Raw genomic sequence first — 4984 nt, 5'->3', positions numbered from 1 at the left:
GATATATATATATATATATATATATATATATATATATATATATATATATATTTATTTATTTAGTTTTTCAATTTATATTTTAATAGTAGCTATAACAGTTTAAAAAAATAAGATTATAAAAAAAATTTGATAAAGATTAAAAGAAAATTATAAAAAAAATTTGAAAGATTAAAAAAAATTATAAAAAAAATCTGATATGGATTAAAGTTATAAAAATTTTTATATAAGTTTTGCTAGGAATTGAACCACAGTCTTAACCCCAGTTGCTCCAAGTCTCAACCACCAAGACACTAAAAAGCGTCGATTTGTTGAATTGATACCCGATTTCTGGCAAAATTGGAAAACCTAAAAACTTAAAAAGCCTGCGCCGTCGTCTTCAATTGATTTCTGTAACCCTGCGCCGTCGTCTTCAATTGATATCCGATTTCTGTTGCCGCAACTTCGCCGTAGCACGATTTCGCGAACCCTAGCGCCGTCATCTTCTTCATCTTCACACTTCAACTCAGGTATTCATCTGTGTTCCTACTAATGTCGTTTTGGGGTTGTTGCCAGGAACGTGAACCTTCTTCATCTTCACACTATCATGTTTGGATAAACATCTTAATCAATATAAGCACTTATAATATAAGCTATTAAAATTTATTTGTATTCTTTTGGTATTGCAGTCATGGTCGAAATTAGCTTATATTTTACATGATCATAAGCTGTTTTCAGCTTATTTTCAAACAAGATATAAGCTGTTTTTGTAAACTCAGTTTCTCACTGTGCCTCGTATGGATGACTGAGCTTTTTATATTGTATTTCACAGTATGATTGGATGGAAAATTACCTGGTTATCACTTCCATCCTGGATCTGGTGCAAATAATTGGCTAGTTAATTTGGAGGTATGTAAAATAATGTTCAACTATTTCGATCATGATTCATGGGCCATCATGGTGTTAGTTAGTTTACTTAATAACTTTGTATAGAAAAAGGACACTATGTCTTGTAATTTGCAATTTGATTCTCACGTCTAAGGTAAAAGAGAAACAACAAATGAACTATTAGGCTATGTTTGGGAGTTTGGAGGGGAGGGGAGGGGAGGGGAAGGCTTTCAAAAACAAAATTTTAAAAAAATATAGGAAAATATTTGACATTTTTTGAAAAAATGAATTTGTTTAGAATGATAAAAGAGTTATTATCATTACTAAATTTTTAATTTTCAAAATAGTATAACAACCTAAAAGATATTTGGAAAATTTATGTAAGCCCTTCAAAACCCTCCAAAACCCTCCTTCAATACAATTTTTGAGTTCCCCCATTTTATGGAGTTTTTGGTGTTATGAATAAACTCAAACCCTCCAAAACCCTCCTACCCAAAATCTTTTTATCCTTTTCACTCAATTCCTTCTATTTTCCAAAGCCAAGCCCTCCCTTCCCTTCCAAACTTCCAAACATAGCCTTAGAGTAATACTCATGCTCATAGAATAAAGAAATACCAACTATCAATAGCCTGTTGAACTAAATCCGGGTTCTCGAACTGACGGTATACTCTGGCTCTTCCAATATAGTAATACTAATCATTTAATTCTATTGAAATTTATTGAGATTTTCAATAGAGTGATACTACCACCCAATTATAGGTTAAAGTGCATCTTTCCTCATTTATTTTCATTGACATTTTTGAACATAATGCAGGTGTAGACTTCAAAGTTAAATATGTTACACTTGGTGGAAAAAAGTTGAAACTTGCTATTTGGGACACAGGTAATGTTTAACGCTAAATATGAAACGTTATAATGTGTATGTGGTGTTTATCCCTCCTAGAAACATAACTATATAGTCTATACCCGATTGACATGTATTGTACGTTGTGGGTTGGTAGTAGTAATAAGTAGTAGTAACAAGAAAACTCTAAACGAACTAAGAAAATTCAAATCTGAAGAAGTCTTATTAAAATGAAACACATGAAGCAAAGATGGGTAGCAGATTGATGAGGAGATGTGCTATAGGAAAGTGGGCATGGTGTACCGATTGGAGGGTCATGATGATATAGTTTCAAGTTAACAAAAAGCACTAATCTCAATTAACATGTTTTATGCTTAAGTTATTTTAATATATGGTTTTCATGAATCAATTATTAGTTGGTTGCTATTTAAGTGTTTTATCTTTGGAAAAACCTCTTATTTTGTCTTTAGCTGTTTAAGTAGTTTTTATATAAGTTATATGATAAATACTTATGTCGCAAGTGCATAATTAACCGCTTATTTTTTGAATGTCCTGTGTTTTCTGCAGTTGTTTCCTAGGTCAATGAAATGAGAGATAGACCTTCATGCAAAGTTTCTCAATGCTGTGAATGTACTTGGCTTACACGGTACTATGTTTTATTACAAATACAAACATGATAGATATACGTGTTGTTTCACTCCATCAATTGTTCAATTTCTAATACAAGATTCTTTCTTCGGCTTTGTTGTTGTAGAGGCTCTTCCTAGATAAATAGTAGCTTTGATGAATGTAGAAGGAATCATTAGAGAACTTGTCGAAAGCCATCTCCACGTCACATGTTCTTTAATATTGTTATTTACAAATCTGGTGTTGCTAAGGAGCTGGTATGATCCACTTCTAACCCTTTTTTAAAATTATTTTTTTCTTTGAATTTTTGTTTTTGAAAATTATAATTCTGTCAACTTGCCTATATGAATCTTAGAGCAAAGTTGGAGATTTCTTCTCAGAATCCAACTATTCCGGGAGAGGACGACGCTAGTAGTCCACTAATGAAAGTGACCAAATAACAGGCTGTTGTTCCATTTGCTTTCTACGGGATTTAAGACAAACTTGTTATTGTAACCCTTCAATTTACATTGTTTGTAACAATTGTATTTATGCCTATGCAGACCAAATAAAGGAGGCAGTTCTTAGTGGTGTTTCTCTTGAAGATGATAAAAGACAACGGTTTAGCAAAATTGAACAGGTGCGCTATTTTAACAACTAAAACCAAATGTAAATTGTGGTTATTAATACAGTCCATGCTATTTTAACTAACAACAAATGTAAATTGTGGTTATTAATATAATCCATGCTAATTGATTCCCAATTTACCATCATTTACAGTGATTATGTACTAGGCTTTGGGTAACTGGACATATCCTATTTTCGGACTATGGTGGAAATTGAGATCACGAGTTTGTAATTCTAAGTAGGACAAGCAACATGAACTGGTTTATTAACAAACCAAATGTAGTGATGAGATTTGATTTAATGAATCTACATATACACATGTGCTAAAATTCCAAATGCAAAGTGATTGTACACCATAACTAAATGAAATTCAAGTGATGATGTTTTCTTTTAGTTGTATTTATTTTTAATATTTTTGTTACGGTTTCATCTGTAGGAGCTGGAAAGATTATCCGAAAAATTTCGGGAGAACGTTCGGGATGCAACCAAACAGTTCGAAAAGCCATTAAAGATAAGAAAGAGATTGAAGGATTACCTGCTACTGCTCTTGGGTTGGCTGCACAAACTGCAGCATCTTCAATGGGTTGCAGAAGACTTCAGCTGGTTTGGGCAGTGTATGCTTGCACTTAATTTCTTAGTCAATTTTACTGTTACTAGTTTACTGCTACTACTGTATTGTTGTTGCTGTTTTGTTTAGGTGTTTACTAGTTCATATATCTTTGCTAGCGATTAAAGTGGTGTCTATTTGCGAATTTAACTTGGTTGTATGCTCTTTTCTCTTCAATTTGTGTCTAATTTTTCGATGTTTTACTAATATTCTCTCCTGCAGTTTGGAATTGAAACATACAAACCAGCTATGCTCCATTAGCCACTGTGATTCAAATTCTCTTTTAAATGAGTTAATCAATGATTAAATTCTTCAAAAGTGGTTGTTCCTGCCTCTTATCTGATTTCCATATGAGGTTGATAGATTCTGAATAGTATTGACAATTAAGGGAATAATAATACACACCATTAGAGTACTTTATGGCAGTTATACAGGGAATAACTTCCTGCAGTAGCAGTTACAAACTGCAACAGCAGTTATACTTACACAATTAACTGTAAATAACCTCTAGGATTAGAGAGCCTAGTCTCTCCCAAACCAACCCAACCAAATACAAACTGAATGATAGCCTTTCTCATTCTTTATTCTACTTATATACTTGACATCTAACTAAATCATTTGGGCCTAACTTACTTGGCCTTTGGGCCTACGCCTAACATACACATTAGTAATTGGAGGTCTACTAACAATACTCCCCTCCAAAAGTTTCACCTTGTCCTCAAGGTGAAAATCAGGAAATTGTTGGTTGATGACCTCAAAAGCTTCCCATGTTGCTTCAAATGCTGGTAAGTCCTTCCATTGAATAAGCACCTCCACAACGTTGGCAGCATTAGTACGGACAGCCATGAGATTTTGAGGTTCCACTTGAAGTTCTAAATCTTCTGACAGCATAGGTGGTAATGGTTGAGGATTTGGGACTGGTGTGACAGCTTTCTTCAACAGAGAAACATGAAAGACGGGATGAATCTTACTTTCAGCAGGAAGGGCTAATTGATAGGCAACCAAACCGATGAGCTTAGTAATTTGATAAGGGCCATAAAAACGAGGACTAAGTTTTTCATTGATCTTCTTTGCCAAAGATTTGAGTCTATAAGGCTGCAATTTGAGATAAACCCAGTCCCCAACAACAAATGATACATCTCTCCGGTGTTTATTGGCTTGAGTTTTCATTCGGTTTTGGGCTTTGGCCAAGTTGGAATGAAGATCATGCAGAATGATGTCACGTTCTTGAGTCAACCTGTTAACTTCCTCCACCGTTGAAGGAACAGTGGTACCCTTAACCAATTGTGGTGCATCACGGCCGTATAAAGCTTTGAAAGGAGTGGTCTTGGTTGAGTTGTTGTAATTGGAATTAAACCAAAATTCTGCCCAACCTAGCCACTTGACCCATTGCCGCGGTTTGTGTCCGGTTAAGCATCTCAAATAGGTCTCCAAGC

At 34.2% G+C, this 4984-nt stretch overlaps 1 long non-coding RNA gene across 2 annotated transcripts; it reads left to right on the top strand.

Annotated features, from left to right (window-relative positions):
• The first annotated feature begins 272 nt into the window (after positions 1 to 272).
• LOC131636899 (uncharacterized) lies at positions 273 to 3357 on the top strand. 2 transcript variants are annotated; one of them, XR_009294205.1, is made up of 7 exons: positions 273 to 506; positions 809 to 885; positions 1679 to 1747; positions 2276 to 2354; positions 2463 to 2592; positions 2878 to 2954; positions 3095 to 3357. It is a non-coding gene; the product is annotated as an uncharacterized LOC131636899 (long non-coding RNA). The 2 variants fall into 2 exon arrangements; XR_009294204.1 differs by having other exon boundaries at positions 2463 to 2954.
• Positions 3358 to 4984: the final 1627 nt, after the last annotated feature.

This window comes from Vicia villosa, unplaced genomic scaffold (genome assembly GCF_029867415.1).
Source record: "Vicia villosa cultivar HV-30 ecotype Madison, WI unplaced genomic scaffold, Vvil1.0 ctg.001850F_1_1, whole genome shotgun sequence".
NCBI classification, from domain to species: Eukaryota; Viridiplantae; Streptophyta; class Magnoliopsida; order Fabales; family Fabaceae; genus Vicia; species Vicia villosa.
The sequence above is the reverse complement of the archived record's forward strand: the minus strand, read 5'-3'. Positions and strand labels throughout refer to the sequence as shown.